Source organism: Pan troglodytes, chromosome 3, assembly GCF_028858775.2.
Source record: "Pan troglodytes isolate AG18354 chromosome 3, NHGRI_mPanTro3-v2.0_pri, whole genome shotgun sequence".
NCBI classification, from domain to species: domain Eukaryota; kingdom Metazoa; phylum Chordata; class Mammalia; order Primates; family Hominidae; genus Pan; species Pan troglodytes.
This window is the reverse complement of record NC_072401.2, coordinates 20,841,745-20,868,893: the sequence shown is the minus strand read 5'-3', so window position 1 is coordinate 20,868,893 and position 27,149 is coordinate 20,841,745. Positions and strand designations below refer to the sequence as shown.

Below are 27,149 nucleotides of genomic sequence, written 5' to 3'. Positions count from 1 at the left end.
TATGGATACCACCCTTGAGCAGGATATACTAACACATGGCAATCCACATGTTTATCTGAAATTCTCAATTCTTCTCAAACTTCTGATCTCTTTCTTAGACATCTAAGTCACCACATTCCCATGGATTCCTCCATATTCCATGGGAATGTGGGAATATTATTCCATATTCTTTCCTTCTCCATAACTCAATCCAGTTCTATGTTTTCAATTTCCATCTCTATTTTATGACTCCTAGATTTATGTAGACAGTCCATAGTTTGCTCTAAGTTCTAGAGTAATCAAGAACTAATTTGAAAAAAAAAGTCTCATGCTCAACTTATGAACTCCCCTATAGCTAAGGCTATATCTCATCCTATATTTCCTATCTCATTTGTGTAAACCAGAAACCTTGAAAACATAGTATACTCATCTCTTTTTCTACCTACCTATCACCACATTTTACCAAGTACATCTTCTAGGGATTCTAAAATCTATCTTCTTTTCTTCATTTCTATGGCCATCCTTCTATGCCAGGATGCTAAAAATCCCTCTTCTATATTACTAAATTGCCTCCTCATTTCTCCACACCCACTTTTACCATTCAATTAATCTTCCCCATATCATACTCTGACCATATCAGTCAGAATAACCATCATAATAAGACTTATAGGATTTATACATATGCTCATTAAGCCAAATTCACACAATAAAGTAGAAAGTCCCCCTCCATTAAAAGATACAAATCTAATAATGTCACCTTTATGATAGTAGGAGAACAATAACAAAACCAAAATGATTTAGGGTACATAAGTCACTATCCTTAACAGGAACTCTGGGTTCTATGAGATCATTCTCTTTTCCATCTCCTGCCTCACATCACACCTGTATTTCTCTTCAGTCAGTGCATTTATCTTCAACAACATTATCCTCATCCATCATCTTCTGATGCATCTTCTGAATGCTCAGACACTCTACTGTATACCTGGGACATTCCCTGGAACTTATCCTTCTCAGGTGGCTAAAACCTTCATACTTTGATCTCAGTTTACTATAGCTCTTCAGTAAGGGTGGTTTTTGTGATAAAGTTCTAGGAGAGACACCCTCTTACATAGTGTAATATCACTGTAACTTTTTCCTTGTAGCAATTAATTGTTTGATATAACTCTTACCTACCAGACTGTGAGCTTTCTCAGGGGTACACCTGCAACCATTTTAAGTATTAAGACCATATTATAATGATTGATATGCATTAGGTACTCAAGGAACACTTGTAGACTGAGTCAATAAACAAAAATAGGGGAGAGATTCAAGTAATGCATATTCAATTATTATTCCAATCACTTTACATACATTAACGTAATTAAAATTCACAAATACCTATGAAGTAGTTACCATTATTAGCCCTATTATATAAATGCAGAAACTGAGGATCAGAGAGTTTATGGTTTGCCCAGGGACACACAGCTCCTAAATGACAAAGCCTGGATTGAAACCCTGACTGGTTCTAGACTTAAGACTGTGGTATAGGCACTTTTATTGTAATATTATCTCAATTAAAATTCTTCTGTACTTGAACAAAATATTTTTCTTATATAAATTATAATTGTGAAAAATTATATTATGCTACTCCTATTATTTTATAATCCAGCCATAGCATAAAAGAATAAAGTTTTACTTATCCCATTAGTGCAACATTTGATATAAATAATTTTTTAAATAATTTTTTTACCATATTTAATATTTTTTATTTTAGTAGGCTCATTTAAGCTGCTTGGCATGTTTTACAAGATTGCTTGAATACCACAAAGTACGCTTGTATCATCGTACACTTGTAGCATCCTAAAACTAACGCTTTATTGAATGTTCTGTATTTTGAATTCAATGACTGTCTTATATATAGGTTTTTCATGGGTTAAATGTCCAATTAATTTGAAGTATAACTGCATGAATTTATAATATCATTAGAATTTTGTATTGTCGAAAGGATAGACATTATTGACTGAGCTAAATACAGAGTTAAAATATATCACAAATGTTAACAAAATATAATTAAACATTCCAGAATTAATGGAAATTATAATTGATAAATGACACTAGAATCCACACATAAGCAAATGAAATATACATTCAAACAGAAAAATTAAAACCTAGAATCAATATAAACATGGATGGGATGTTTATTTCTACTAGTATTGGGGAGACAAAAACAATACATGACTGAGTAAAAATCAGAGCATGTTGTCTGGCAGCTAGCGAGGAAAGTGCCAAGAAGAAACCTGCGATGATAAAAGAGAGTCCAGCTGAAAGTACATAAAACATCCTCCAAAATTCTGGCCATAAAGTTAACTTCTAACTTCCTGATTTTCAGTGCTATTTGCAAACACGGATAACTGTTCTCTTTTTCAAACTCCAAATTCTGAACTCACTTGTAGCAACTGTCTCTATTTCTTGATGTCTCAGGACTCTCGAACCAGCTTCAGTCTGTGATGTTAATGCTCTGCTAAGACCACTGAAGCCAGTAAGGCCAAATCAAATGCAAAGACCCTTTTCCTCATTTTGCCTCTGCAGAGAACCAAACCAAACAAATACAACTCTAATTTTTCTTGAAACATCTGCATCTTCTGTTGTTCCTTCAGTTTTTTCTATGCCCTCTCTTGGGTCCTCTTTGTTCTCTTGCTCAACCCCACTTTTCAGGGATCTCAGCTGTCTTTGCACTAATAACTCCACCATCACTTCATCTGTTAAGAGCTTTCTTTCCTGAGCGCCACAATCTCACACTAGGTACCTCATGTACCTGACTTCATGGGTATCTCACAGATGCCTCAAACATAATATATAAAAACTGAAATCATTCTCTACTCATTCGTCTGTACTTTTTCCTGGAGACTGAAATGAGTAAATGACTGACATCCCAATGGCACTGCACACCATGGGTATCATCTTTGACTTCTCCCTCTACTTAGCATCACAGAAAGTTAGTTCTAGATCACATCTGGGATAATGTGTACAATTCCGACAACCACATGTGATTAAAAAACAAACTTGAAACCGTGTGTGGGAGGACAGTGGGTATATGGGAGCTCTCTGCACTTACTGTTCTATTTTTCTGTAAATGTAAACTGCTCTAAAAATAGTCTCAATTTAAAAAATTAAAACAGGAATAATCAGAGGATATTATTGGCAACTGCAAGATATTTAAAACTATATTATGTATAAAACAGGTATATACACCTGAAATGCTCATCTTGACAGAGAAGATTATGACAATTTATAACTGCCTTGCAAAATTGTAGAAGAAAAGGAAGACGTGTGTGGTTTACCCCATGAAAACAACGCAGCATTCCCTGGAAGAAACTCCAGGGAAGCAGCCTTCAGTTTCTTATGCAGAACAAACTAGTAGATAATCAGCTTTGAGAAGCAGTGAACTACTAAATCATTTATACAACACAGCACTTTCAGGCTTAGGAAGTGCTTTGTAGTATCTGTTATCCTATTTAATTAGCATTAGAACTCTGTTCCTAGGTAGCAGGACAAATACTGTTATCCTCACTTTATCAAAGGGAAACAAAGACAATGAACCTTAGATTATTTGAGTGATTTTGTGAAAGTTAGTTAGGTAGGTCCCTGCACAAGAGCACTTGAATAATTCTTAATACACAGGGTGTCTTACCCACTAAACTTGTGATACTCTGGGGGCTCCCACTAGCATGAAACAAGTCTTCAGAAAATATGAGTTTAACTAATAAATGAATTAATTAATCACTTAATGCATACATCAAGCCAGGATTTAATTCCAGGCCTTTTAAGTTTTAACAAAGAGTAATATATAATTAGATGACTAATATTATGGAAATATATGTGTAAATTAATCATTTCATATTCCATATTTTGATTGAATGATAATCTTATATATTTACCATGAGTAAAATTTATATAAATTTACAAATACAAATATAATTTATGTATTTATATATTAGGTGTGTATATTTAATATGTATATCTTTAGATGTATATATTTAAATATTTAAATATATATGGAATATGTTCTCATATATATGAGAACAAAAAAAAACCACATATGCATACACAAAGGGGTAAAAAAAGAGATAAATAGGGGTGGTTTTGTCAGACATACAATATACAAAATCCAGAAAAGAGAAAAAAGCACAATTAATTCTATGAGTATTGCAATGAAGAGAACACTTAGAGGACCCTGAATTGCTCTTTCTCTAGCCCTGCCTCTCCCTGGGGTATAAGAAAAAAGATTAGGTTTTTAAAAGAACTCTTTTCACTTATCTGTACTTATTTTGCAAATTATCAACCTTTCTGGTAATAACAACACCCAGAAACAGAATTATATGACAAGTATATGAAAACAACCAAGCATAAAGCATTTCATCCAGTTTTGTAACTAGATGAGGGGTCTGTAGACAGCATGGCAATTCAGACAACAAAGTGATCAGTCTTGTGGGAGTGGAGAAAAATATCTGAACATTAATGAGCTATATGATTATCATATCTTCTTTATTTTCATTTGTGCCTTCATTTATTCTTTTAAATATATGAGAATAACTGAAAAAAAGTGCTGATGACAGTATCTTGCACATAATAAGGCCTACATGGTGTTTGTTAAATACATACACACATACATTTATATGCAGACACATAGCATTTATTAAATTCTGCTGTGTTAAAAAATCAGAGATATAAAGGTAGAACAATGCCATTATCCAATTTTGTTTTTGTTATTATATATTCTGTGCCAAAACATTTCCAAGGTACGTACCTGGATGACAGAATATAGTAATGAAATGTAGTTTGGGGGGGTACTTTTAAATATTTACTACTAATAGTATATTCTTGTGATCTAACTTTTAAAAATACTATTTTACTTATATTAATTTTACTTTGTAATGTTTAACATTAGTAAATAAAAATCATGTCTAAGGTCTCTCAAAAATGTCAGCATCACATAACAAATTGCTTGAAAAAATGTGTGTCTTTGTTACTGTTAGTTTTCTTTTAAAATTGTCAATACTTGTGTTTTAATAAAGGTATAAGTTAGGGGTTAGCTTGTAACATTCATATTTTTAACAGCTAAAGATTGGTTTATATGAGATCAGTTAAGTGGTTTAAATTTTAAAAAATAATGATCTGTGTTAAGAGCTAGCATGTGGCTATTTATAAAGGTAATGTATTTTATTTGCATTTTGCCCAATGCTTTTTTGGTATGCTATTTATTTGCACTTCAGCCAATGATGCTATGATTATTTAAACTGACCAGGAAAGATAATTAAATAATAGCTCTCCTCCATACTGTTGCTGGAACACTCTTCAAAATAGGTAAATTAGATCACATCATATACCTCCTGAAGAAAATACCTCAATGGTCCCTAATCCTATTGAATAAAATCCATATCCTTTGTTCCATGCCCTCAATCAGGTTCCTGCCTATGCATTTGAACCTTCAGCAACTCTGCCCCCTGCAGGTACCTGACAAAACAGCCATCTGAAGAAGTTAAATTTCCCTAACCACATTCCTTTCCACACTCCAGATCTCTGTGTGTATTCCTCCTTATGCTGGGAGAGGGCAACAAAGCTCTGCTCGTCCGTCCTTCACATCTCGGCCCAGGATTTACCTTCTAATTCTGTCATATAGCAAAACACCCACTCATAAATGCTTAACGTTTAGAAGATATAGAGAAATCATAATTATGTAATTAAAATGGCAATATGTGGATGGTCATCTATTTAAGGTAAATCCATTTCCATCTTGTTTATCTTAGAGTAAAAGAGGTTTGGGACAGGTGTATGCAAAAAATAAAAAGCAATTATTTCTACCAGAGACTCTTAGTCATCACGGCTTACTGTCCAAAAAAGCCAGCCACCACCACCACCAACAAAGCCTTGTGATTATTTTTTCATAACCAGCTGTGCACTATCGAGATAAATAAAGAAAAAGAAATTACTCTGTTCAAGATTACTGCCATCAGCTACTATAGTATTAGACCTCAGTGTTTTATTTACAGAACTCCCTATGGATAAATGATAGAATGGCATAATGAGTATACAAATGTCTTTTCAAGAATAGATTTTGAAAGCTGTTTTTATAAAAATGCCTTCTGGCAGAATTATCTAAATGCACAGTGCAGCGTGCTGACAGTCAGGAGGCACAGTAACACAGAATGGCTTTGTTGGCTTCCAATTGATTCAATCCTGAGTAGCATGAAAAAGGTAGAAGGTAAAGTACTTCAGAAAGGTTTGGATCTCTAGCTCCATGAGGTCCTGCAGTTGGAAGAATAGCAGGATACAGTGCAGAGTTGTCTCCTATTTAGAAAAAAATTATCCCATTTGAATAGACAAGATTAGTAGGTGGCTTGGAGAGGTGTAATGCTTCGGATCACACGCATGGGGGTAAAATCTTATTATTCTGAAATGGTAGCCTAACAAAGACTCTAAACAAGGATTTTATATAAGTTCACATTTAAGGGAAACTTTTAAATAAAGTTCCATACATATTTCTAAGTAAAGACTGAGAGACACATTTTTTTAAACGACAAAGTGATACCACGTAAGCTTATGCTATACCAATTTTCAAAGCTTTATTTTCCTTTCCTTAGTAGTTATATATTTTCAAACTCCTTTTTCATGTTTTTTTTTCATTGAAAACCCTTTTACCTGCCTGATTTTAATTCAAGGATCATGAATACACCATCTGAAGTAGTCAAATGATGGAGGTTCTCACACTTCCTAGTTCAGCCACCAAATATTCTTTTACTGTGTGATTGAGGCTGATGCTAATGCAACTAAGTCATCATAATTATAATAAAATACCACCATGGCCATCTTTTATTAAGTCATGCTGTGCAAAGACAATCTGCATACAGATCCAACCACAACAGGACGTGATTGATTCAGCACTGCTGGCTATCCCAATAAAGATGCTGCCCTCAGTCTCTGTGATCACCAATACAGCCAGTGTTAATGCACGTGGCTCACAAGGCAAAACAACCCACGCAGTTCAGCTTGACAAGCCATGAATTTTCAGTAATGAGCATAAGCTTTCAAAGTCTATAAAATGACAACGGCTCCATCCTCTTATGTAGGAAGCTCTTGCAGAAAGAAAAGAATGAAAGAAGGGACAAAATGAAAGCATGCCAGCCCGAATTATAGTGTCTGGAAGGCTCATAACTTACAGGGCTTAGTCATGTATTTTCCATTCCAAGGTACACATGCACGTAATACATGCAGTGGAGTCGGGTGAACCTCAAAACAAGCCTGGTGTTTTTTCTAAATCAACCAAGAGGGTGAACATATGATAAAAAATCAATTAGTCAAGGTTTTAAAGATATTAAAGATTTCTAAGATTCAAGAGCAAAAATTATTTATTAAAAAATGCTCACTAGCAACAAGTGATAATGCCAGCACTTGTCAGAAGATAACCACATTATCATATTCGGAGAATGCTTCCCACTGGCTCCAGATCCCATTCCCAAGGGTCAGGATTCTGGGGGAATGGGAGGAGAACAGAAATGTAATTAGGCTTCTATTTGCTGCTTCATCAGCTCTCAAAATGGAATACATCAGAAGAAATCCAAACGGTATCAGCAAGAAAGTTCTCATATGTATCTTTAAGTATCATACAGTTATGAGCCATATAAAGACGTCTCAGTCAATAATGGATCGCATATACAATGATGGTCCTATAAGATTATAACGGACCTGAAAAATTCCCGTCACCTCGTGATGTGGTAGTCATTGTGACGTCTTAGTGTAATGCGTTACTTAAGTGTCTGTGGTGATGCTGGTGTAAACAAACCTACTGTGCCACCAGTGATATAAAAATCTAGCACCTAATATTATGTACTTACAGTATGGTGTATGTATTTACTATACTATACTATTTATCATTATTTTAGCATGTACTCCTACTAATAAAAAAAGTGAACTGTAACATGGCCTCAAGCAGGTTCTTCAGGAGGTACTCTAGAAGAAGGCATTGTTATCCTAGGAGATGACAGCTCTTTGTGTGTTATCGCTTCTGAAGACATTCCAGCTGGACAAGATATGGAGGGAGAAGACAGTGATATTGATGATCCTGTGTAGGGCTAGGCTAATATATATGTTTGTGTTCTAGTTTTTAACAAAATTTTAAAAAGTAAAAAAAAACATTAAAAATAGAAAAGCACTTATAAAGATATAAAGAAAGAAAAACATTTTATACAGCTGTACAATGTACTTCTGTTTTAAGCTGTGTTATCTTGAGTCAAAAATTATAAATGATTAAAAAGTTTGTAAAGTAAAAGTTACAGTATGCTAGAGTTAATTTATTATTGCAGAAAATAACTGTAAATAAATTCAGTGTAGCCTAAGTATATAATATTTATGAAGTCTACAGCAGTGTACAGTAATGTCCTAGGCCTTCACATTCACTCGTCACTCACTCATTCAATAAACGATGCAATTTCCAGTCCTCCAAGCCTCATTCATGGTAAGCACCCTATACAGGTGTACCTTTTTTAAAAAATCTTTTACACCATATTTTCACTGTACCTTTTCTATATTTTGGTATGTTCAGATACATAAATACTTACCATTGTGATAAAATTGCCTACAGTATTCCATATAGTGCCATGCTGTACGGGTTTGAAGCCTAGGAGCAATAGGCTATTCCATATAGCCTAGGTGTACAGTGGGCTATTCCATCTAGGTTTGTGTAAGTACCCTCTATGATGTCACACAATGACAAAATCGCCTAGTGATGCATTTCTCAGAATGTATCTCCATCGTTAAGTGTCATATTACTGTATATAAAATTCTCTCATGCTGACAACTGGCATACTATTAATTTCTCCTGAAGAGCATAGGTATAGTACTCTGCACTGAACTGATGAGTGATCTCTGGTATCGTTGAGAATCCCACATTCTCCTCTTACCTAGTTCCTGGTTTCTTCCTCTAGAAGATGTCACACTAGTACTATCAATGATACCCATTTTGAGGACTTTTTTTTCAAAAGGAGACTACGTTGTCCTCCAAACAAAGAAAAGAACCATATAGATATCAAGCCATCTTTACTAACTCTATCTTTTTAAATAATCTCATTCAGAAACTTCTTCTGACAACATGAGTCAAGTCAGGAACCATCAGAACCTACAACTCAGAAAGATAAGCAGGTCGCCAATCATTTACTCAAATATTTCACCATCCAGTATTGTATGGTTGAATCAGAAATCATGCTAAAACATGTTTTTAACCTGGCACTTCAAAGTATTCACATTTTCAACAATATGCTTTCAGCAAATGAATTGTGTCATGAAAATTCCAGCTTAAGTCTAAATGGATCAGCCATAAAAGCAAATTATCTGTTGAACAATATAGTCAGCTTCTGTAAAGAATGTACTTTCTATGCCAAATATGATCTTTCCACAGTTGAATAAACACTTGGTGCAATGAAATTGCTGGCAGTCCTCTTGGTGGTTTGTGTTCATGTGTATTTCCCTGACTGTTGTATCTCCATCTCATACACTTTGCCAGTCATTCAAAACAGTTATTTCATGCATCAGGAATATCAAGATGCTTTTGAGATGGGTTATGTGCATTGTGGCTGATGCACTTTTAAAAACTATCAGGTTATCACCCACCAGAGAAGCCTGGAGAACCACATACATTATTCTGCAACAAGTTCTGTAATTTACATAGGTAAAAGGATTTACCCCGACAATTCTAACCGTTTTTACAAAAAGGCTCTTTGGCCTTTAGAGTCAAATAGATATTTATGATAAAGCAACTTGTATGCATACTCCCCTGAGGCACAGTGTGTTTTCCATCTTTAAGTGGATTATTTATGGGCACTGTAAAATTATAATTCTGGAGAAAATTATGTAAGATTATGCATTCAGGTACTTTGTGTATTTTTTCCAGTGAACTTGAAATTTAACTTGAAAGCAATCATGAACTTTCAAAGAATTTCATAGCATACAATTAAGTAATGAATTTCAGTAATTTACAATGAAGTAAAAAACCAAAGGTACTGTTTTATGGTATTTGGGGAAGTCTAATTGTCTTAGTATATATATATATATATTTTTAAAAAACATAAGATCTTTTTCTAAAATGTTGAAAATAATGACTTTGAAAAATAATGTGTTGATATTTTCTTTTACATTTAATCATACTCCTTTTAATAAATTTTAATCCTAAAATGCCAATTAAAGCAGCACTACTTCTAAATGAAGAATACAACAAGAAAGGAAACTAGTCATTCTTCAATGCAGCAGGCCTACAGTGCCATAGGAACTTTGTGATGTCTTTTTCAAACGACGTTTCAACTCAAACTACTAGTGGTTTTAGGAACTCAGTCCATGCCCCAGAACCCCTCTGCCAGAAAATATCAAAGCCTATACAGCTTGCATCCTAATGCTATCTCTGTATTATTTTTCCTATCGTCCACTGCAAAGCATCAGTCTTGAAAATTCTGTGATAGTACTTGCCTCACGCATGTTTGTAATCTACATTTTAAGATGCTTATTGGTGAAGCAAAATCAATAGTGCCAATTATTCAATGCACAGCAATTTTTTTTGTATATTACTTATATACAATATTTTACATTTCCATCAGACAGCTGACTTTCCATTTAATTAGAATAGTGAGGTTACATTTTAGAATAAGGTATTCTGATGCAGCAAGACTTGTCTGGCCTATAAAAGTGATCCAATTCTCTAGCAGAGAAATATATTGGAGTTACATGTACACATTCTTTCTTGATAGGGACTATGATCAAAGAAGTCTGGAGACCCCTGGAGAGTTCTGAATTTTAACTTCTTATGGAGCAAAACCTCATTTATCAGACTGCACAAAGCTAGCTGAGATTCTTAGATGCAAAGAATAGAAAGCTGGATAATGTAAGCAGGAAGAGTATTTATGGGATGATTGGAAAACCAAGCTCACAAGCAGTTAAGAACTAAGAGAAGATACTTGTTTTGTCAAATATCAGACATTAATACATGTCTGGCAAGAGAGCCTGCATTGCTAATGATAACTGACTTTGCTGCCACTGGTACCTGGGTGTTTCTACAGCTACCACAACTACTAGAATAAACTCTCATCTCTACCTCCTCTTCACATCTGCTCCTCATTCAAAATACCAGATAGGAGTATGTAATTGGCTGCAGATAAGTCTTATGCTCACCTCTGGTTGCTAAAGCTTCAAAAAAGTGAGTGTCTGGCCCTTTCCATTTTTGTTTTGGAAACTATAAAAGGAAAAACTAGATTATTCTGTAGCCACAAAACACTCTCAAAATCTCGGTGGTTAAAAAAAAAAAAAACACATAACAACTTAATTTCTCACTCTCTTTAAATGTCCCATTATACATTAGCTGGGAACTCTGCCACACGTTGTGTTCACTCCAGAAGAGATAGCCACTCTATCTAGTTACCATGTCAGAGAGAACAACTCCTGGCATAGCAGTCCTCAAAGTGGAGTCTGGGAATTCCTGGATATCCGCAAGTTCAAAACTATTTTCATAATAATATTTAGATGTTATTGACCTGTTTCTGTTGCATTTTTATAATGATATACTAGTTCCTCAATAATAATAATTACAATAATATATTGATGATAATAATACCCTGTAATAATTACAATAACATATTAGTGATGATAATATCTCTAATGGCAATTTACAGTTATAAACTCAAAGAAATGATCTCATTTGATTATCATACGCTCGAAAAATAAATAGTAATGTCTATCCACCACAAATACCCATTAACTTTATGGATAACAAGACTAAGAACAGATATTTTAAGCACAAACTATGGTGAACTAACTATATATTTTTAAACTTTGACTTTGTTCATATCTCCTATATACATATATATAGACATATATTTTTTGACATATATATACATACATGTGTGTATAATTTTATATATATTATATTATATATTTTTATATATATTATATATTATATATTATGTTCTTTATATATTATATTTTATATTTTATATATATTATATATATTTTACATATGATATATATATATATATATATATTTTTTTTTTTTTTTCCCCTGAGACGGAGTCTCGCTGTGTCACCCAGGCTGGAGTGCAGGAGCATGATCTCCACTCACTGCAACCTCCGCCTCCTGGGTTCAAGCGATTCTCCTCCTTCAGCCTCCCGAGTAGTTGGGACTACAGGCAGACACCACCATGCCTGGTTAATTTTTGTATTTGTAGTAGAGATGGGGTTTTGCCATGTTGGCCAGGCTGGTCTCAAGCTCCTGACCTCAGGTGATCCACATGCCTCGGCCTCCCAAAGTGCTGGGATTACAGGCATGAGCCACCATGCCTAGCCGTATCTCCGTAATATTTTTAATGCTGCTCCTCTTCCTTATAATTCACTTCTCCCTTTAAGCTTGGTTTTTCAGTGCATAACCTAACCCTATTTTAAAATTTAGCTCAAGTCATTGAGTTTCCTTGGCTTATTTGCTCTTATTTGTGAGTTTTGCAGATTCTTTATATATTCTGGATACAAGTCTTTTATCAAATATAAGATATGCAAATATTTTATTGTAGTCTGTGGCTTAAATTTTAACAATGTCATTCAAAGAGTAGAAGATTTAAATTTTAATCAAGTCCAATGTTTCAGTTTAGTTTTTTAGAACTGTGCTTTTGATATCATATTTAAGAAAACTTTGCATTTTTTTTTTACCAGCAAATATGATGTTCTATGTCGGGTTTTCATAGATGTCATATTATCAGTTTTTGGAAATTCCCTTCACTTCCTAGTTTCATGAAGATTTTTATGAAGGAAGGATTTGGTGTTTTGTCAAATGCTTTTTCTACATGTATAGAGATGAAACGTGTGTTTTTTTGTTTTTTAGTTTATTAATATGATAAATTATTATACATTGCTTGCTTTGGGGTAGAAGTGGCTTAAAACAACACCTCTTTCTTACCTGTAGATCCAGGGTTGAAATCAGGGTGTCAGTAAAGCTGCATACCCTACTGGAGGCATAGGGGAGAACCCACTTCCAGGCCCATCCAGGTTGTTGACAGAATTCAGTTATACGTGGTTCTAGGATGGAGGTCTTCATTGTCTTGCTGCTGTCAGCTGGTGGCCACCCTCTGCTCTCAGAGGCCTCTCTTTTTATTGCCCATGGGCCTCCATCTGGGAACCGGCACTGACTGGCCAAGTTCCTCTCGTTTTACCACAGCTCTTTGGCCTCTTTTGCTGCTGTACCTAGTATTTTCCCATGGCACTTTCTCCATTAGCTTTCTAATTAACACACAGTGGAGTTTTCCAGAGGCTTCATGACACTGAGATATTTCAAGATTGAATGCAGAAGCTGATATGAAAATCTAGCTGTCTTCTTTTGAGTTAAAAATTAAGATTTCCAAAAATGGTAAACAATACTATTCTTTTCACTGTTTTTTTGAGAACATAATTCTTTTTATATGAATATGTTACTGACATTGATGTGGAATGGGTTCATTTTACTCTTCTAAATAATTTAATAAATATTTTTATAATTTCAGTTTTAAGTTCCAATACAATAAATATCAATAGATATAACTAACGTAAACTACATCCTTTTAGAATCCTCAAAAATGTTTAACAGTGTAAAGGAGCCCTGAGAACAACAATAAAGGTTAAGTACTGCTCTAGTGGGTCTCACACCAGCACTCGGATAATCCAGCTGGAAAAAACCCATCACTGCTGTTCACATCTCACTGACCCACAGCAGTCATAGGCTCACCCTACCAGAAGGAGGTCAGGTAATTCCGTCCTGTAAGACAGAAAGCTGGAAATACTAAGAGAACAGCATTGATAACCACTGCTGAAGCCACACTCCGTCTCTACCACAAATCATACTGAGAGGAATCCCCCAAAGGAAATGTGCATAAGAGGCTGAGAAGTTAAAACTATAATAAAAGCCCACCACATACCCCGTGGTTTACGGGAGCATGTTTCATTATTTAGAAAATGCTACAATTCCATTCTTCCAGTTAGAACAAAAACCGTCTGCATACAAGAGAGGTCATCATGCATCACATAGCTATTTGTTCCTTGTAGGCTATAAATTACAGATTATTCTGTTAAACATTTATATTTTCCCATTTCTAGAGTATGCCTTGGAATCAGTCTGTCCCAGTATCTGTGCTAAGGAGAGACTGGACTGTATGACACATATAAATAGCTCTCAATAAATCAGTGGTTGAGGACTGAATAATAGAATTTCAGTATGTTCTGAAAAATCAAAAAGTGAGGCTTGCACATTGGTATTATTGCAGAATCATCATTATCCATATTTCAACAAGTCTAATTCGATTTGCAGGGCTTCACAAATGCTGCTTAACAAAGGAATATTTTCTGAGTTATTTATGTTTAAGATAGTTTAAGAAGATACAAGGTGTCACTTGTGTGACACACTTGTGTCACACAAACACAACCCGTTATTAAAGAAGCATTTTTAGCATAATTAATATTTTACTTCTTAGATGAAGCCATAAACATTGTATTGTAAAGTTACTGAAGAGTAATACCTGTGGGAAATTATTGTTAATTCTCACTGCTGTCAATTCTCTTGCCTCCTTTTAATTGGCTAGTTTTAATCTGCTCTTTGTGGGAAAATCAGATCATTCAGCTTAATATAATTACATGCAAAAAGAGTCAACAAGCTGTAAGTAAAGCCCAAATTATTCTCCTATGAGTCAAATGCGTGAGCTTTTATACACTTATACATACATCATACACATTATGGCATTTTTGGTGGGGGGAGGTGAAAGTGTATTTTGCTTATTTTCTTCACATCCTGGACTTTGGCCATTATAACTAGTTGAAATTAAATGTATGTAGTTTCTAGATAAGTTATATTTTACTAAATTTGGGAAGATACATCATTCAGTTATCAAAGAAGAGAATTACATAAGCAACCACAAGTAGAAAAACAGTAATAAGCAAAATTTGCAGAAGAAACATGAAATAAAGAAACTGTATGGTTTTATTTCTCCCAAGATGAAAACTGTGTTCATTTTCTTCTTTTGATATACTAATTGAACACTCATATTTCAGAAGCACAGTGTAATGACAAGAATCACAGGAATTATAATCAGAGATCCTGAATTTTAATTAAGAAGTTCCTAAGTGCTGGTATGTGCTCTTGGGTTTGCAAACAGCAACCCTTTCTCACCTAAAACTTCTTAAAATCCTGAAGAGAAATGCAACCGACTTTATTTCACCGATGAAATAAACAGAGGCTCAGCAAGTGAAGGTGCAGATATGACTGCAAAACCTGTATAATTAATTGTTTACTGTCCTCCACTGCCTTTCCTTTAACATGTGCCAAGCTCTCTGAACTTGGCCAAGCTATACAACTTTTGAGGACATCACTGATATATTCACATCTCCCTCAATCCATTCATTAATCTCCTAATGAATTCATTTAACAAATATTTACTGAGCATCTACCAAGACTAGCTCACTGTGCAAAGAGCTGAAAATACACAAACGTTAAAGAAAAGTCTACAATATCTGTTAGAGGAATTAGATGAAATAATTTACGAATAGTTTGTAGATTATAAAATGCTAGTATATTTCCTTGTTTGTTCATTCGCCATTTGATTTTAGTTACAACAGTGTAGACCAGAGAGGACTGTTGGCCCCAAACAACCCCTAACCCTGGCAAAGGTGATCTAATCCAAGAACTCTTCCCAGTGAGGTCCTCTATATCACAGTGACTTACTTAGTCTAGCAAATCTAGTCTCAGTGAGTTAAGACTGTAAGATACCAAAGAAGAGATCGTCAGAAAGTAGGAGCAGGAAAAGCAGACAGACCAGCAGAATGACTGTAAGGATTTTGGAAGTTCTTTTGCATTCTGAACGGCATTCCAATTTTTGATGCCATCTATCTTGCACCCATGAAAATGTTTTGTTTACTTGCTCCTATGGCCAGAATGTGTCTCAAGCCCTTGAGTCTTTCAGCTTACATATTTTAACTTACTTTCAAAACCATAAAGCATATACATATGAATTGTCACCACCGGTATAATTACTGACAAGTGCTGCTGCTTGGCCTGATTTCATTAAATAGCAAAAGATTTAAATTTTTGGCGAGTATGTGCTAATCTCCTTATGTGGCTATATTCCAGGATTATCTTTCAACGGTTCCTTTCTAAAATAATATTAAGCTCTTTTCTTGGTTTGCTTTAATCCATTTAGCAGCCCACAACTCTGAACCAATTAGTGAGAAATATTCTTAGTGACACAACTGTCAGTATAATTGTTAGGATTTGTCTGAAGATAGATTCTTATATCTTATTTTTAGTCGGTTTTCCTGCGGTATAATTTATGAGCAGTAAAATTAATGAATTTTAAGTTTACAAGTCATGTAACCACTAAAACTGTCACGATGCAGAATGCTTCTGTCACCCCAAAAAGTTCCATTGCATCTGTTTGCTCTTAATCTCTCTCCAACCCTTGACAACCAGGGATTTGTTTTTTATCAGAATAATTTTGATTTTCCTGGAATACTATATACATGAAAATGCAACCTGGGATCTTTTGCATCTAGCTGCTTTCACATAACATAATGCTTTTGAGAGTTATCTGTATTGATAGTTGTTTTTTATTAATTGCGGAGCAGTATTCCATTGTACATACATATCACATTTGCTTACCACAGCAAAAAGCTAACAAACAATTGAGTTCTTTTATGGTTTTTGACTATTATTTTTTGTTAAAAAATGCTGCTCTGAATATTTGCATATAAGCCTTGGTGTGAATAAAAATTTCTTTTCTGTTGGGAAAACACTTAAGAATAGGAACACTGGCTGGGTGTGGTGGATCATGACAGTAATCCCAGCACTTTGGGAGGCCTAGGTGGGTGGATCACTTGAGGTCAGGTGTTTGAGACCAGCCTGGCCAACATGGTGAAACCCCGTCTCTATCAAAAATACTAAAAAAATTAGCCAGGCATGGTGGCCAGCGCCTGTAATCCCAGCTACACTGGAGGCTGAGGCAGGAGAATCTCTTGAACCGGGAGATGGAGATTGCAGTGTGCCGAGATTGTGCCACTGTATTCCAGCCTGGGCAACACAAAGTGAGGCTCCAGCTTAAAAAAAAGAATAGTAACACTGGTCATATAGGAAGTATATGTTTCATTTTATAAGACACTGCTGAAATGTCTTCCAATATAAATGAACCATTTTTGCACTCCCCTTAGTGATATGTGAGAGTTCCAGTTGTTTCACATGGTTGCTAACCCTGGGGACTGGAAGTCTTTTTAAGCTTAGCCATTCAAGTGTGTGCTTAGTGGTATCTCATTGCATTTGTAACTTTCATTTTCCTAGTGAGTAATATGTTAAGCATATTTTCAGGTGTTTGTTTGTATCCCCTTTGGTGAAATACCTGTTCAAATATTTTGCCCACTGGTTTATTGAGTCATTTATCTTTTTATCATTGAGTTGAAAGAGCTCTTTACATATTCTGAACACAAATCCTTTATCAGATATGTATTTTTAAAATACTTCCTCCCAGTCTGTGGCTTTTATTTTGTTTAACCTGTGTCTTTTGGAGAGGACAAATGTTTAATGTTTCTGCTTTCTGTGTTCTATTTAAGAAATCTTTGCTATAACCAAAGTTAAGATTTTCTTCCATTATTTCTACTAGAAGTTGCATGGTTTTAGCTACCCATATTTGCATATGGTGTGACATTAGAATCAAGGTTTATTTTCCAGATGTGGATGGCAATTATTCAACATCATTTCAAACGGTTATTATTTCCTTATTTAATTACTTTGGTAATTTCTTGAAAATTGACTAACCATGTATGTGGTTATATATGAGCTATTTCTTGACTCTCTTTTCTATTCCACTAATCTATGTCTACCTTATGCCAGAGCCACACTGTGTAGAGTACTGCAGCTTTACATTAAGTCTTAAAATCAGTTTCGTACATCCTCCAATTTTATTTTATTTTTTTCAAATTACTTTGGCTATTCAAACTTTGTATTTCATCTCCATATCAATTTTATACTTAGTTTGTCAATTTCCACAGAAAAACTTGTGGATATTTTGAGTGGAAGTGCATTGAATCAATAGATCACTTGGTACAGAACTAATACAGTATTGAGTCTTCCAACTCATAGTATGCTATATTTTTCTATTTATTTGAAACTTTTCTAACCTTTCGCAGCAATGCTGTTTTCAGTGTTCAGACTGAATATATATTCTATTACATTTATGTGTATATATTTCGTATTCTCTGATCCTATTGTCAATGGTGATTTTTAAATTTTTAATTACCAATTGTACATTGCTAGTACACAAAAATATATTTTTTATACATTAATCTTGCATACTGCTAACTTGGTAAACCCATTTGTAGGTCTGAGTAGATTTTGGGTAATTCCTCAAGATTTTCTACAAAAACGATCATGTTAGAAGGCTCTACTGCTTCTTTTTCAAGCTGTATTAGTTATTTAAAAACTTACTAGGCAGGCTAGGACATCTGGAAAAATGCTAGATAGGAGTGCACATCCTTGTCTTGTTCCTGAACTTGGAGGAAAAGCATTTCACCATATTGGAGGAGGTTAACTACATGTTTTTCAATAATGCCCTTTGTCAGTTTGCAGAAGTTCCCTTCTATTTCTAGTTTGCTCAGAACTTTGATCATGGATGGGTCCTAAATTTAGTCAAATCCTTTTTCCTTTTGAAAAAAATCTGTTAATATATTGAATTTCAATGCTTGATTTTTCAAATCTTAAAGCCAACCTTGCATTTTTGGGATAAATCCTATTTGGTCATGATGTATCACATTTTTTATTTCTTGATATACTGATTTATTAAATTTTTAAAAAGGAGTTTTGTATTTATGTATAAATAAATACAGTTTTGTATTTATACAAACACATATGTATTATGTATTTATGAAGGATATTGGTCTGGAGTTTTATGTTTTTGTTATGAATTTTTCTGATTTTTGTATCATAAAATACATTGAGAAGTATTCTCTCCTTTTCTATTTTCTAAAAAAATCTGTGTAGACTTGACAGTATACTTTCTTTAAATGTTAGCAGAATTCACCAATGAAGACATACAGCCTTGAAGTTTGTTTGCTCATCATTTGTTAGTTTTGTTAGTTTGTTTGGTAGAAAGATTTTAAACTATGCAATTTATTTAATCAATACAGGTTATACTACATGCTATCTATTTTTGGAAAATTGAGATTTCTAACCAGAGAAAGGTATCAGGAAAAGTAAGTAACATATTTCTAAATTATCCATGGAACAGAGAAGACATGAAAAAAGGGAAATCAGAAGTTGTTCAAACTGAACATGAAAACGAAAATACATTACAGTTTGTAAAATACAGCTAAAACTGTGTTGACCAAGAAATTTACTTAATAGTCACTCCATTGTCTTATGGCTTGTGTAGTTTCTGACAAGAAATCTGCTATTCTTATATTTATTATTCTGTATGATATGTGCATTGATTTCTCTGCCTGCTTTTAAAATATTCTCTTCATCACTGGTTTTCAGCAATTTTATTTGTTTTGTTTTTTTTTTTGAGATGGAGTTTCACCTGTCACCCAAGCTGGAGCCCAGTGGTGCAACCTCAGCTCACTGCAACCTCCGAATCCCGGGTTCAAGTGATTCTCTTGCATCAGCCTCTCGAGTAGCTAAGATTACAGGCGTTACCACCACTCTCAGCTAATTTTTGTATTTTTAGTAGAGACAGGGTTTCGCCATGTTGGCCAGGCTGGTCTTGAACTCCTGACTTCAGGTGATCCACCCGCCTAGGCCTCCCAAAGTGCTGGGATTACAGGAGTGAGCCATCACACCCAGCCAGCAATTTTATTTTGATGTGCTTTGGTTATGGTTTTCTTCATGTTTCTTCTGTTTCTTGTTCATTGAGTTTATTAGTTTGGGGGTTTGTAATTGTCAATACATTTGGAAAAAATTTTTACACGTATTTTATTATTTTTCTGCTTGTCCCCCTTATTTCCTGGAACCTCAACTGCATGTATGATATGCCACCATAACATCTTCCCACAGAAGATACTTTGTTTATTTTCTTTTCAGTACTTTTTTCTGCTTCATTTTTTTTATTTTCTAGTGTAATGTCTTCAAGTCACTAACTTTTTCTTCTTAAGTGTTTATCTATTACTGCTCACATACAGTGTATTTTTAATTTTTATATATTTTTCATCTGTTGAGCCTGACTTGCATCTTTTCTTATCTTTCATTATTCTCCTCATCAAGCTCATGTTTTCCTCCATGTCCTACATGTGGAGTATAATTACAATACCTAATTATCATCTTTGTCTCTTATTCTTCTATTCAGTGCTATCTGAAACTTTTTCTATTGATTTTTACTTCCTCTGTTTATGGGTCTTATTTCCTGCTTCCTTGCATGTTTAGTAATTTTTTATTGCATGTAGGATACTGCAATTTGTACAATGTTGGTTTGGGGACTTTTGGTTTATCCTTTTAAATATTATAGGACTATATTCTGGGATATAGCTAAGTAATTTGGATTTGTTTATTCATTTTGAGAAATGCTTATAAGCTTTGTTAAGGGAAGTCCAGAAGAGCATTTGATCTGGGACTAATTTGGCCATACTACTGAGGTAATACTTTTCTGAGGACTCTACCTGCTGTCTTGCATAAAAGGGTTTTGTCCTATTGCTGGTAAGAACAAAGTCATTCTCTTCCTGCATGAATGAACTCTTGAAGTTGCTCTACATACTCCTTTACATTGATCAATTCCCGCGTCTTACCTAGTTTCATCACAGTCAAGCATAGATCAATAATCTACCAAACACTTGACTGAACCCCTCTGCAGTGTTCCAGAGCTGTCTCTAGGTAGTTTCTTCCTCTATGCTATTTTACCCCTCAAATTCCAGCTGCCTCGTCCTCCCTGAACTTCGAAGACTTTCTCTTCTATTTAAAAATACTACACCTCTGTTTGGGCTCCCCTTCCCCGCACTGTTTTGAAATTCCTTCCCGATAGTAAGCTTGGGGAGTTGCGGAGCTCACCTTGTTTCCCATCTCTCATAAATCTCTCTCCTGTCCTGCCTATTATTGTTCAATCTCTGAAACTATTGTTCCATATATTTTCATTAATTTTCTAGTTAAAGCAGGAGAGTAAATCCCATTCCTGTCATTCTAACGCAGCTGGAAGTCTTTAAAATGCCAACCACTCAAAATAGTCAAAGGCAGGTCTGTGTCAGTAAAGAACACATATTCACAGTGGCTAGTTTCTATTGCTTATGGAAATTATAACTGGAAGATTAGATATTTAAATTGCTACCAAAGAAATTGAAATCAGCATCAATATTTATGTGTTGTATTAAGATGATCCATCAATCAAGCACTCACACTTACTATCATTAATAGTTGGATAAGGTGACATATATCCTCTAATGTAACATAAAATAAAGTACATAATATCATCTGTAAAGTATTCTTCTCAAAAATGTTATAATAAATTCAAGTTATTTTTAATAATCTTTATTAATTTTAGAGCAGTTTATGTTCATTACAGAGTTCTCATATACCTCCTGCCCCCACATGTGCAGAGCTTCTTATGCCATCAATATCCCCATGCAGAGTAGTATCTTTATTACAACTGATGAGTCTTATGTTGACACATATCACTATCACCCAAAGCCCACAGTTTACATTAGGAATCACTTTTAGTGTTGTGCATTCTATGTATTTAGATAAATTTACAGTAACATGCATCTACCATTATTTAGTATCATACAGAATAGTTTCACTGGCCTAAAACCCCTCTGTACTCTGTCAGAGAGTTGGAATCACACAGTATGTAGCCTTTTCAGATTAATTTCTTTCACTTACTAATATGCATTTAAGGTCCCTCCATGTCTTTCCATGGTTTCACAGTTCATTACTCTTTAGCACTGAATAATATTCCACTGCTTAGATGTACCTCAGTTTATTTATTCATTTACATACTGAAGGGTAAATTAGTTGCTTCCAAGATTTGGCAATTATGCATAAAGCTCCTTAAATATATGTATGCAGGTGATCGTGTAGTATGAGTTTTCAATTTGTTTGAGTAAATACCAATGCACAGAGATGTTCAGCTTAGTAAGAAACTGGCTGTTTTCCAAAGTGGTCATTATCACATATTTAGATTAACCTTCCAGTTACTGAAAATACAGGTGATCAAATGGTTCATGAAATAAATGTATGGATGAATCAAATAGGGCACAATATTAGCAACTACTGAGTTTATGTGATAATTATGTAGATGATACATTCTTCCAATATTTCTGTATGTCTGATAATTTTCCTAATTAAAAAAAGCTCAAAATCTTCTGAAACTCCATGAGTAATCCTTATGGCATCTACATATAAAATAAGCCCTTATTTGTGTATCAAAAGGATAAATAGTCATTTACTAGTAAAGCACCACTATCCGAAGAAATATGTAAACTGTAATCACATTGTTAAGTTAGCAACAAGGAATGTCATATCCTGTTTACATGCTGATAGATTTCTTCACTCCTCAAATAAAGAATACATTATTTTTTTCTATTATGTGAAACTTGCAAATGTATGTTACTAAACAGTGTCACCTTTTGTAAAACTGATTTTTATAAGTCACTTTTATCATTTAGGAGATTCTGGGAAAATTGTACAGTCACTGGGACACAGCTTCCAAAATAAATTATTCAGCCTTTTCCAATCATAATTAATTAATTTGCAAATTATAAATGAATCTCTGCATCTCAGTATAATAATACGTATCATAATGACATTATATCCACACACGCTGGGTGTAGGGACTTATCAAAATCTCTTCACCACATTATTAGGTCACAAGAACAACTTTCTAAAACCACCATTATGGTGATTATTGATTTCAATATAGTTTTTCCTTATTCTTCATTTTTAAAATAATGGTACAAACTATGCATATAAATTCTAGGCACAACTTTTGCTACTCATTGTATGAATTTTTAGCATTACAGATACCACACCTATTAGATATGGGCAGGACTAAGGGGAGCAGTCTGAGAAACCAACTACCTCCTTCAAATGAAATAAACTGAGAGTTGGGGAACTGTCCTACCTACTTGGACTTGAAACCCTTCTGTAGTGAGAAATTCACTCCCTCAATGTAACTAAACAGCTGTTACATTTTAGGTTTCCATTGTTACAAAGTTTCTCTGTGGGAGGATATAGAAGCCCAGAGGGGCTGAGTAAGTTTATGATGGGACTGCCATATGCAATCAACACCAAAATCCAGGCGGTCCAATTCGAAATGGAGTATGAGCAGCTCTTTATTTGTCTTCTATGGATCCCTACTTATAACTCTGCATGACAGGGGAGGGTAGGGCTTATGATTACTAGTTTATAATACTGATAATACCTCCCATTTTATATACTTAGAAGCATTTCCATCATTTCAAGCAAGTTCATATACTTCTACATTGTTAGAGATTTTGTTCATTTAATTTTAATCTTAATAGATGTATTCACTTTCAGTAAGTTTCTTTCAATTGTACCTGAGAGAATATAATACATTCATATACAAACTGTAAAATTAAATTTTGATAACATTTTTCTATTTGAGAATGATTTAGACATTACCAATTTTCTCAAGAATTAGCATTTTATTCAAATTTGTTAATATTGTTAATATGTTCCATTTGCTTCTTCCTATCTTTTCTATTTTATTCAGTCATTTAACACATATTTCTTGAGAAATTCGATAGGATACAGTATTGAATACTTTCTCTCTCTTTTTTTTTTTTTTACTTTTTTTAAATTATACTTTAAGTTCTAGGGTACATGTGCACAACGTGCAGGTCTGTTACATAGGTATATATATGCCATGTTGGTTTGCTGCACCCATTAACGAGTCATTTACATTAGGTATTTCTCCTAAAGCTCTCCCTCTCCCAACCCCCGCTCCACGACAGGCCCTGGTGTGTGATGTTCCCCGCCCTGTGTCCAACTGTTCTCATTGTTCAATTCCCACCTATGAGTGAGAACATGCAGTGTTTGGTTTTCTGTCCTTGTGACAGTTTGCTGAGAATGATGGTTTCCAGCTTCATCCATGTCCCTGCAAAGGACACGAACTCATCCTTTTTTATGGCTGCACAGGAATACTCCCTCTTCTTACAGAGTTTATAGTAAAGAAGATGCATATGTAAAGATAAGGTCTCTTGCAGGGGCTAAAAGGGAAGAAAATCATTTCACCCATATTTTTAACCATCATGCAAATAGGCAGTAGAAAAATAAACTGATGCACGGACAGGGGGATTTCGGCATCATTGCAACATTAAAAGTCAAGTTGAATTTTTGGGTAACTGAAAGATACATCAAAACTTCGAATTTTGAAGTATGCTTTCTACAATGGAATTATCTCATATTAAAAAATATAGAATGGTAGTTCTCAAAGTGATTTCCAGGGTCATCTATGGGTCACTGAGACACTTTTCAACGGGTCCCTATAGGTTAGAACTATAGGGCAAATGAAATGTCATTTGCCTTTTTCATTCTCAATCTCTCATGACTGTACAGTGGAGTTCCCAGAGGTTTCCATGTTGTGTGATATTACAACAGTTTGAATACAGTAAAAGCAGAGAGAAGAATCCAGGTGTCTTGTAAGAAGCCAGACACTAAAGAGATTTGTAAAAAAAAAAAAAAAAAAAAAAGTTAAACAATGATATTCTTCTCATTGTTTTTTGTTTTGAAAAATTTTTTATTTCTTTTATAGATATATTATTTATGTTAACATATAATGGGTCTGTTGTTTTTGAATAAATTCCTAAATCTCTAAATGTACTGCTTAAATTTATAAAATGCTAAATTTGGTATCTATAATGCACATAATCACAAGCTCGTGGTGGTTCTGTACAAGTTCTAAGAATATAAAGGGATCCTGATGCTTCAATATTTGAAGAACAGTGATATAAAATATTTTTAAAATGAAAGCACGTAGTACATTTTTATATATGACACTGTCCCTTCTTTTTCCTTCAGACATCTACAAAGTATAAAATTAAACTCTAAAATTAGATCCTTTGATGGGTTCATATGCAGATGTTATTGTAATGACCAGGTTGTTAAAAATATTAAAATATCAACTGATGAAATTTAAAGGGCCCTAAAGGAACACAGAAGTTAACACTTTCAACTTATGATGAGAAAATGAAGGTCAAGACTGATTAAATGGTTTGCCATAAATCAAACTGTTAGTTAATGCAAAACTAAATCCAGAGCCTGGTTCTACTAACCCTTGCTCTTCAAGTGATATGACTTAGATAAAATACTCTTTATTCATAATCAACAAAATTATCATATTAAGATATTTTTAAGTATAAACTATTTTCAGGCCTCTATTTATAAACCAGAAAAAAGAAAATCATAGATTTTAAGTGACAGGTGTACATATTCCTTGCTATAGGAAATCTCCATGTTTCACCGATTCATCAGTCATCCATTGTACCATTTCTACAATTATTTACAGTGAGACGGCAGAACTTGACGAACAAAACTCCTCAAAAAGACTGATGATACCATTCTTCCTTCAACAATTATTCAATGGATGAATGTGCACTCTACTATTAATCCATTTATAATCTGAACATTAAAAACATAATAACCAAGATGATAATGGTCTAGATCACTAAGCTAAAATTTTTAAAAACCATAGTAATTGTGACTAATTATTTAAAATCCACTTATACACATACACACGTCATGTAAAATTAATTAATGTTCCTTCATAGTTCACTGCTCCATTCTTTCTAACTAGAATTTCAATGAGCTATAAGGAAGAAAAAAAAAGCAATAATAAAAAAGGCTAAACAACAAATCTAACAACTTTAGTGATGTTGACAGGTTTCAACTCTGTGACTTATTGACATTTGTGGTTTTTAGAGTTATCAGAAAAATGATCAATGTATCGAGTGAATGTAAGTCTTTAATAAGTTTATATTGTCACAGCAAAGAAACCATGCATTAATTTCTTCAGAGTATTATTATAACAACATGTAGCAGCAAACTGAAGCTGCATTTCCTGTTTACCGCTGCAGAAGAAACAGGAAAATAAGTGACAAAGCAGTAAATAGGGACAAAGGGAAGGGAAAGGAAGGAAAGAAGGAGAAAGGGAAGAAAAGGAGAGAGGAGGAAAAAGAATACAGACTGGAAAAATTGGGAGAAGGGACAAGAAGAAAGTTGAAGGAGTAGGCTATGAGATCACAATTAGCAAAAGACTCAACTTATCAGATAGATGGTCAGCAGGAAACTATTGACTCTCAGGCAACAAAGAAATGTCTGGACTGCTTAAAGCAGGCCATTTAAATGCCAAAGAACAGAAATGACAATCTAGATAAAAAGTCCAAACACAAAAAGCAGTAAGGGTAAAACTGAAAGCAAAAGATTAAAGGACAATTTTACTTCATGTATTCATTAAGAAGTCCTTCTCTTCACACAAATAATAAGCAGGCTAGGAAAAAGTAACTCAATAAATTTCTATTATTAAGCCATGCACTTCATAGTACTTTGATATAGCAATCCTAGCAAACACATACAAGGACTCTCTTCATACCTGGTGTTCATTCCTCCAGACACCCTGCATGTATCATCGCATATAATTTTCCCTGTACCTTCATCAAGTAGGCATTATTCTAAAACTCACTTTCACACAAATGGGGAAAATGAGGCACACGGAAGTGATGCTAATGACTCACAATCCAAAAGTGGCCGAGCCAAGATTCACACTTAGGCAGTTTAAATTGTATTGGTTTAGCCACTACACACACTGTCTGTCACAGATGACAGCAATTTCTAAGAGACAAAATATCACCAGGTTCTGCTACTACATCTTTCTTCTATAAGCTGCTCATTGTTCCTCTCACTGAAAATCTTCTTTCCCCCTGTGATTCCAAGCTAACTCCTGCTTCTTGTTTAGCCTTCCCTGGGATGGACTGTGCTTCTTCCATGTGCTACACCAGAGAAACACCACATAGTATTATCATTGCTCTTGAATTGTATGTCTCTACCAGTAGATTGTGAGCTCCTGCAGGATATGGAATTGGGTCTCACTTAGTCATTTATATATTTGTGGTCCCTAGAAGTGAGTTTGGCACATCAAAAGGACTCAATACATATTTATCAAGTG

General features: G+C 34.3%; 1 protein-coding gene and 1 long non-coding RNA gene across 4 annotated transcripts in view; both read right to left on the bottom strand.

Annotated features, from left to right (window-relative positions):
* Nucleotides 1-27,149, bottom strand: part of SLIT2 (slit guidance ligand 2) — a 369,313-nt gene that overhangs the window by 220,587 nt on the left and 121,577 nt on the right. The window lies entirely within an intron of this gene.
* On the bottom strand, nucleotides 7,347-8,670 carry LOC100613661 (uncharacterized). 2 transcript variants are annotated; one of them, XR_001716789.3, is made up of 2 exons: nucleotides 8,574-8,670; nucleotides 7,347-8,035 (listed from the first exon to the last, which is right to left on the bottom strand). It is a non-coding gene; the product is annotated as an uncharacterized LOC100613661 (long non-coding RNA). The 2 variants fall into 2 exon arrangements; XR_001716790.3 differs by having other exon boundaries at nucleotides 7,347-7,486; nucleotides 8,574-8,660.